This window comes from Vombatus ursinus, unplaced genomic scaffold (assembly GCF_900497805.2).
Source record: "Vombatus ursinus unplaced genomic scaffold, bare-nosed wombat genome assembly UNPS02014175.1, whole genome shotgun sequence".
NCBI classification, from domain to species: domain Eukaryota; kingdom Metazoa; phylum Chordata; class Mammalia; order Diprotodontia; family Vombatidae; genus Vombatus; species Vombatus ursinus.
In genome coordinates, this window is record NW_020953953.1 from 491,372 (window position 1) to 500,349 (window position 8,978).

An 8,978-nucleotide genomic window follows, 5' to 3' on the forward strand; every position below is an offset into this window, starting at 1 on the left:
CATATTGATTAGTTGATTGATTGATCCTCAAAACAACTTTGAAAGGTGGTGCAACTATCGTTCCCATTCTTACAGAGAAGGAAACTGAGGCAGAGGGCAACAGCTGATGTATTAAATGCAGATGATAATTCCATGCAGATGATAATTCCTTTCTAAGATGTTCTACTTGTCTATATATCTTTCTAAAAGTCCTTCAGTTCCCTTCTAGGCATTTTGAAAAATACTTCAACCACTCTTTTTTCTTTTCCAGGAGAACAGGGGTGCTCCTCAAAGTAGGGGGCAAAACCTATCACTAGGTAGAGGAATCTGGTGACTCAGGGGACAGAATCCTGGGCCTGGAGCCAGGAAGATGCATGTTCAAATATGGCCTCAGACGTGTACTAGCTATGTGATTCTAGACAAGACCCTTAACCATTGTTTGCCTCAGTTTCCTCAACTGTGAGATAAGATAATAAGCACACCCATCTCCTACGTTATTGTGAAGACTGTTCATAGTGAATTTTGGGGAAAACCAAACTGACTCCATTTTGTCTCATGATACTCTTGGCCTCCTAACCCGATGCCTCTTGCAGGAGCCCTGAATGTCTCCTTCAGAACCTCCCCCAGCCCCATATTACACAAGAAAACTCAGAGGATCTGGAAGAGTTCCAGGAACTCAGCCCCTCCCCTTTATCCTGCCAAATCAGGCAAGGAGCAGCAGCTTCACAAAGGCTCATGACCAACGGGATTGTTAAAAAGGATGCTGTTTCCTCTCCATCAGTCGCCATGACAGGGGAAGTGGAGTCAGCCCCGTGGATTCTGACCTGGGAAGGATCCACACAAAAGCCTCCAGTCTATCCCCTTCCCAACTTGCGTCCTGCCCAATTTAACGATTCTTTCTGCCCGTCCTAGTGCTGTGAAGTCATGGGGACAGACGAGATCAGATTCCGAAGTGGTCACGTGGTCTGTCCCCCCAGAAAGGTGACTGATAATGAACCTCCCTCTAAACCCTCAAGGCTGAAGTGGAAGGAAATCAATTCAGCAGGAGAGAGACATTTACCTCCTGCTCTTGGCACCTGAACAAGACTAGCACAGTTTAAATTCAACTAACATTTGCTTACTAATAAAAGGAGAAGAAGAAGAAGAAGGAGAAGGAGGAGAAGGAGGAGAAGGAGAAGATGATGATGATGGTGATGGTGATGGTGATGATGATGATGATGATGATGATGATGATGATGACGATACTGTTTCCTCTCTTCCTGATGTTCAGGCTTTTCAGTCCTATCCAAATCTTCTGCCCCCATTTGGGGTTTTCTTGGCAGAGATACTGGAGTATTTGCCACTTCCTTCTCCAGCTCATTTTTCATCGTGGGAAACTGAGGCAAACAGGGTTGAATGACTTAACCAGGGTCACACGGCTAGTAAGTGTCTGAGGCTGAATTTCAATTCAGGTTGTCCTGTCTCCAAGGCTTACACTCTCTCCACTGTGCCCCTTAGCTATTAAAGGACTTCGGACAGCAGAAGCATCCTCTTTCTTTCTTTTTTTAAAATGTTCCTTTTGTATTTCTTTCCTTGCCTAAGGGCCCTGAGTCAAGGAGCTAAGGAAGACAGGACAGAGAGGCATACAGATATATATATATTATATATATATATTTATACATATTGTGTGTATGTATGTGTGTACATATACATACATACAATATGTATAAATACACATATACATATATGTACATATACACACATATACATTCGTATATACATATTTGCATGTTTAATATTTGATCTCTGGGACTGAAGGAACCAAGTGTCCATCACTGTTGAGTAAATTAAAAAATTGCCACGTACGTGTCTGACTGCATCCTGTGCTCCCTTATTCTGGCCATCCCCAGCAAGGACTCTGACAATTCTCACAACAGGATCAAATATTTAATATTTCTAAGTATCATGGCACATAGCAGACATCATGTGACTGGCCCCAATCCCCTTTCCACTCTTCTTGCACCGTCCTCCCCTCCACCTCCTCTCTGACCCAGGGACCCTGGCCTCCTGGCTGATCCTGCACCAGTCCCTCCATCCCTGACCCTGTGCCTTCCCAATGGCTTGTCTCTCATGCTTGGCATGCCCTCCTCCCTCACCTGGGCCTCCTGGCTTCCTTCTCTTCTCAGCTAAAATCTCACCTTCTGAAAACAAGCTTTTCCGGGTCCCTGACGCTGCCAGAGCCTTCCCTCCCAGGTGCCTCCCATCCACACCATACTGAGCTTGTGCGGACACAGCTGCCGACATTTCTCTCCCCTTTAGACTGTGAGCTCCTTGAGGGCAGGCCCTGTTATTTGTTGAATCTTCCTTTGCATCCCCAGGAGGCTAGCACAGTGTCTGCCTGAGGAGCCACTTTCTAAATGCTTATTGACTTGACCTAAGAAATAGTAAATGAGAGGTATTCAGAGAGACTTGGGAAGGCTTGTGTGACCTGAGGCAGAGTAAATGGACCAGGGGGGCCATTTTTGCTCTGACTACGACATTGCAAAGGCCAACCTGTGTCTAACAGGATAAAGCTTCCTTGGCTCTCTTGGCTTCCAGGTTTGCTGATGTGGGCAGGTCTGTGGATGGACTGCACTCACCTGGGATGAGGGGCTCTGGGTCCCAGGGGCCATGCTGTCTGGCTCCAGGCTTTGGTCCTCTGCAGACTGAGCTGGGGAGGGACAAGACAGGGATGGCAGAGGGGGGAGACTTTGTCTTTGCCTTCTCTTCTGAGGCTGGATGCTGACCTACCTGGAATTAGAGGGTGAGGTCTCAAGAGGAGTTACCTGGCCCTGCCTCAGGGAAGAGACTGCACCACCTGAGGAGGGGTGTGGGGAGGGTCAGGCTTGGAAATGAACTTGGTCTGAACAGGAAGAGGCCATGCCACCCTCTCTCACTCCTCCTTTATGGCCTCATGCCCCTCCCCCACCCTCCTACAGAGACCCAGGAGGCAGAAGTGGCTTGGGACCCCAGATGGGGCAAGACCAGTCACAGCCTCAATGACTCCTGAGTCAGAGCTCTCCTACAAAGGGTGACATATGAAGGTGGGCCAGCTGCCCAATGGTGAAGCTGGAGATGGCGTGCCAGGACCTTTGGCATGTGAGGGGAACCTCAACATGAAGCGGCAGAAGGGAGTAGCCCCAGGAGCCAGGCATGGGAGGTAGGCTGCTCCTACAGAGCTGCCGGACACTTTCCACGAGGTCAGATGGGGACGACGAGGCCCAGTGGACAGGGCAGCCAGCAGAAGCGGGGTGCAGCAAGGGATCCTGCCTCAGACCTACCTGCAACCTGCACGTGTAGAGACGGTTTTCAGGAGGCAGAAAGATCTCAGCCCTGAAGGAAGAAGGAAGAGAGATCTCTGCTCCGAGAGAAGGGAGAGAGATCTCAGCTCCGAGGGAAGAAAACAGAAAGATCTCAGCTCAGAGGGGAAGAAGGCAGAGGGATCTCAGTCTCAAGTTCCTGTTTTCAGGCAGCCCACTCTGGGAGGGTCCTCCTAGTCCCCAAAGCCCCACCCTGCCCAGCCCCTGAGGCCCCCAGGGTGGGCCCTTTCCTCCAATCACACCCAGGCCCGGGAGCTCAGGCACTGCCTGCTTCTCCTCCCCCATCCCAGCCCTCCGTCACGTGGGATGCTTTGGCCACTGGCATGGCCCTCTTCTTCCCCTCCCCCCACCCAGGCCTCCAGACTCCACCCCAGGGCTCCTATTCCACCTGGGCCCCTCCCACCAGCCTGGTCAGCTGTGACAGCTCCTCCTTCCCCATCCCTCCTCTCTCCCTCCTTCCCTTGCCCTGCTCTGGGACTCAGACCCTCCTCCTTCCAGCTCTGCCCCTGCTACACTCATCTTCTTCCTCATGAGGATATGCCCACCCTCCATCTCCCTGCTGCTCCCAGCCAGTCCTCCCTACCCCCATGGCCACCGTCACTTCTTCAGGCAGGCGTCTCCATCCTCCCTGCAGCTTGGAGCCCAGACTTGCCCACCCCGACTTAACTCTCCTCCAATGTGGAAACATTTACCACCTTGGCCTGTCTCCATTCTTGACCTGCCATACCCCAGCCCCACAAAAGGGGTCCTTCCCCTCTCTCTCATTATTCTTCCCTAAGGGACATTCTCTTACTGGAAGACAGCTGGATCCTACAGGGGAGCTGAGGCAGAAAGTCAGCACCCCTGGGCCCCAGGGCACATGTTATAAACCTCCTCTCTTCTACTCATTTACACAGACCCCCACATCTCCCTCTAAGAGCAAAGTCTTGGCTGCTGCCTGATGAAGCAGTTGAAGTCCATCCCCTGGGAAGTCCCACTATTTCCCTCTCCGACCCTCAAAACCTGGGTCCTAATGGGAAGGGGAGAGGTGCAGAAAGCTGGAAGTGTTGGTCCTGGGGCACATGGATGGCAGGACATTAGGATGGAGGCCAGAGAAGGACTGAATGTGGGATTGCTGTTGGGGGTGGAGGGAGCTCAGAACCCCAGGACAGGATCCTGAAAGATCCTTCTTGACTTTTTTTTTTTTAACAAAAAGTCCACCCTCCTGGACCTTATGTTGGGAAGGGGAGTGGTTGACAGGGACCTGCAATTTGGATTAAAAAAGTTACTGGGCTGTGGAGCAGGGCCATAGGGCACAGACTGACACACATTATCCGGGTACAGGGGCAGAGTGGGATTCCATCTTGGTTCTTGTGAGCAGAACTGGAGAGGACAGGGAAAGTCTGGGGATGAAAATGAGGCCAAAACAATGAGTAGACATATTATATACATACATACATACATATATATATGTGTGTGTGTGTGTGTGTATGTGTGTTTATAAGCATGTACATACACATGTATGCATCAAAACAGTGTCTATAGCTTGGTCACCAAAACCTTTTCAGAGAAATTTTGTTACAAAGCTTTTCCCCATATGACCACTTCCCTTTTTCTCTTAGATCCCTCAATGTTGTCTGTTCAGGAGCTTTTCGGTCTCAAGTGATCACCAGTAATCACACTTACCCTTTTCTCTTTTGTCCTTGCCTCTGCCTCTTATTTGGGTAGAATCACATCTCCTTCCCGTGGCTGGGAGAGGCTTCGGATCTGTTCCTCTTCTCATTTAGTTATAGTGTGACCTTGAATATTACAGCTGCATATCCATTTTGAACATATTATAGTGTGGTGAAAGGTGCTGATCTGAGCCTACTTTGGAACAGACTGCTTTCCTGTTTTTCGAACAGATTTGATCAAATCAGGAGATTTTTTTCCCCCAGGAAATGTGTGTTTTCTACCTTATCAAATATGGACTCTTCCTTGGCTAGGCTTTTCCATTTATCTGGCTCTCTGTTTTTTTTTTTAACTAATGCCAGATGGTTCTGATGACTGCTGCTTTACAATCTAGTTTAAGGGCTGGAAGCATTCCCTCATCATCCTTCTTGTCATCTATGTAGGGGTATCTAGGTAACACAGTGGACAGAGTGCTGGGCCAGGAGTTAGCAAGACCTGTGTTCAAATGTGACCTCAGACATTTACTAGCTGTGTTACCCTGGGCAAGTCATTTCACCTGTTTGTCTGTTTTCTCATCTGTAAAATGGGGATAATATTAGCATCCACCTCCCAGGGTTGTTTTGAGGATCAAATGAGGTGATAATAGTAAAGCTCTTAGCACTGTGCCTGGCCCATAATGGGCACTATATGAATGTTAGTTATTATTATCATCTGGGGAATTTTAAAATATCCTTTAATTCCCCTTGCAACTTTTGGTTAATATTAATCTCACCTGACCACAACCTGTCCCATGGAATGTGCACAATTCCTGAGAATCTTCAACATTCCTTAGAGAAGAAATCAGAGGAAGGATCTCAGCTGTCCCAGACTCCTTGGCTACAATGTAAATCCTCCTCAATACAGTTTATTAACTGTTGTATAATCTGTAACCTGACTTCATTTACCTACAGAATTTGCTTGAGCAGGTTTGTTTCCTTAGGGAATGTATGAGATTATGATCTGTTTAAAACTAAGTTTGCTCAACTTTTAAGACATTGAAAGTAGTATGGGATTATGGATCTCTCTCCTCTTGAAATGTTCTGGCCTAAGGGGAATGCACAGGATGGCAACATTGAAATGAAGGATTTCTCTGTCACTCTGATGCACTTTTGCCTCTAAAAGGCCTTGTCAGAATCCTCGGGAAGGTTCGTGTTTTCCGAGGCCTGAACTGGTGCTTGAGCATATTCATAAAACTGAGGTTTTTGTTTTTGTAATTTTTGTGTTACCGGAAGTAGATATTTGGCAGCAGGGACCCCACAATTCCTGGCCCCAGTTCCCAGCCCAATCCAGTCCCCTAGCTCTTCTCAAGAAAAATAGGGGGTGGGGCAGCTAGGTGGTACAGTGGATAGAGCTCCGGCCCTGAAGTCAGGAGCACCTGAGTTCAAATCCAGCCCCAGACCAAACACTTGACATTTACTAGCTGTGTGACCCTGGGCAAGTCACTTAACCCCAATTGCCTAAAAATAAAAAAAAAATTAAAAAAAAAAAGAAAAACAGGGGGAATCATCACTTGGAGCAGGTTTTGGGAGCTTAGAATATTGTGGGAGACTGTACTAATACCATTCATTCAGGATTGTCCTCTACCGTACTGGCATTGTAAGAGATGTTAATTTTTAAAATTAAAATTTTGCACGAGTTTAATTAATAAAATATTATACGTGGAAGAGCTCTCCATGATATGTGACACACTGCAGTTCGGATGCTAATGTCTCCTTCCTGAGAAGCTGGGACTTCCTTCTACTGATACTTTGATCAGACTTAGTGGAGAGGCTGACATGTCAGTTTAACATGACTTTTGTCCCAAGCCTCTCAAGAGCCTCCTCTTCACTGAACTCTCTGAGACCGCCATTAAGGCTAAAATCCAAAAACAATCAGAAAATGAACTTCATGGTTTCTGCCTCTGTCTTCCTAACACCCAGCACAGATGCTGGCAGTCTAGAGCATCCTGAATGGGCACTATATGAATGTTAGTTATTATTATCATCTGGGGAATTTTAAAATATCCTTTAATTCCCCTTGCAACTTTTGGTTAATATTAATCTCACCTGACCACAACCTGTCCCATGGAATGTGCACAATTCCTGAGAATCTTCAACATTCCTTAGAGAAGAAATCAGAGGAAGGATCTCAGCTGTCCCAGACTCCTTGGCTACAATGTAAATCCTCCTCAATACAGTTTATTAACTGTTGTATAATCTGTAACCTGACTTCATTTACCTACAGAATTGAAGACAGAATTCATCAACTTTGATAGCCCCCACCAACCATGGCCCGATGAAGATGCTGTGATCACCTCCTGAGCTACGTTCCCAGAGGTTCGTCCCTACAGGGCTGGACAGCACCAGGCTTTGTCAAGCACAGTCGTTCATTGAATAGTCTAAGAGACCCGAGCGATGGCACTAGTGATGCTGGGAGAGCACTACCAGGAACAGAGGCACAGCTGCTTCAGCTTAGAAAGAGCATGCCCAGCCCTGGGATGGCCTTGACCCTCCCTTGGGCTATTTCACCCTCTCTAGTAGTGTTTCTTTTTGAAGCCCTTTCAGCAGCCAAAAGCTCAGCTTGGCCTGACATCGGTTCCCAGGAAGGAAGCCTGAGCAAAGCAGTGACATCGGGCTCTGTCCTCTGTCGGGCTTTCTCTCTGAACAAAAGAAACTTACAAGAAAACAAAGATGGACATCTCTTAACACAATGCATAGCATTTATTATATAAGCTTTCTTGAAATGAAAATTTATTAATGTATACTTTGAATTCTCTCATGTTCTGCTGGGCAAATGGCGATGCTTTTTTTCTTATTTTGTATTTGTTTCATTATTTAAGTTTACAATGTGTCTTTTTCTTTTCTTATTCTGTATTTAAGTTTTAATATTTAATTTTTTAAAAGTTTTTAAAAATAAATTAATGTCCAAGCTCCTTTCTCTGTTTTGTACATAAAATTCTTCACTGTTGGACTTCAGCCCCACCTTCCAGACTGGTTACACATAATCTCCCCTCCTAGGGCTATTCCCCCATAGAAGACATGCCATTCTGTGTGCCCCACCTTTGCATGAGCTGTCAGTCCTGAGTAAATACATTCCTTCCTCACCTCCCCTGCTTAGAACCCCAAGGTCCATCAAAACTCAAATCAACTGTCATTTCCTGATTTTTCCCAATTGTTACTGTCACCACCAGGACTGTGATTACTGATCTTGCATACACTTTAGATTCAGTTGTGTAAGGGGTAGATAATTGAACTCCCCCTTCCCCCCTCAGCTAGGTTGATACAGTCATAGGATACAATCAGGTATCACAAGGTGTCAGTTAATATGTGACCAAGACCTGGTGATGATCCCTTTACAAAGTAGGAACACTTTTCTCTACTGGAATCAAAACAAGGCTGATCATTGGCTGGGCTAAAAACTGGTCACAACCCTGGAGGCTTTGAAGTGGTCAGAGTTGTAGACAACTGGAGAGAGTGCACAGAAATCCATCTGCTGGGACCAGATCCCTGGAAATAAACGGTTCTTAGCAGGGAAGATGGGATTCTCTGTTCTCCCATCCTGGGCCACGTAAACTCAGTGATGTGCAACCCAGCAGGAAACACTCCTGGTCAGGAAAAAGCTCCATGCACATACTCCATCCAGAACCCCAGCAAGACTGGCAAAGGCATTCAAGAAGCTTCAAGGACAAGGACCTCTGGCAGCAGAGAAGAGAGCCAGCTATGGACTCAACAGAGGACAGTCCCCAGCAGTGCGGGGTCAAGCTGTGGGGAGGTGAGGACTCTGGGAGTCGGACTGGGACACTATACCCTGGGTGGACGGAGGTGGGGGAGGGGAGGGAGCATCCCCATCATGTTGCCAGGATGGATCGCATGGAGTCTGGACGGGACTAGGGGAGAGACTGGAGGCAGGGAGACCCCAAAGGAGGCTGCTGCCATAGTGCCCGGGAGGGGTGAGGAGAGCCTGCCCAGGGGCTGCCAGGCCATTGGGGAGGAG

The 8,978-nt window shown here is 47.4% G+C and overlaps 1 pseudogene; it reads right to left on the reverse strand.

Annotated features, from left to right (window-relative positions):
- Positions 1-2,262, reverse strand: part of LOC114041554 — a 15,423-nt pseudogene extending 13,161 nt beyond the window's left edge.
- Between the last annotated feature and the right edge of the window lie 6,716 nt (positions 2,263-8,978).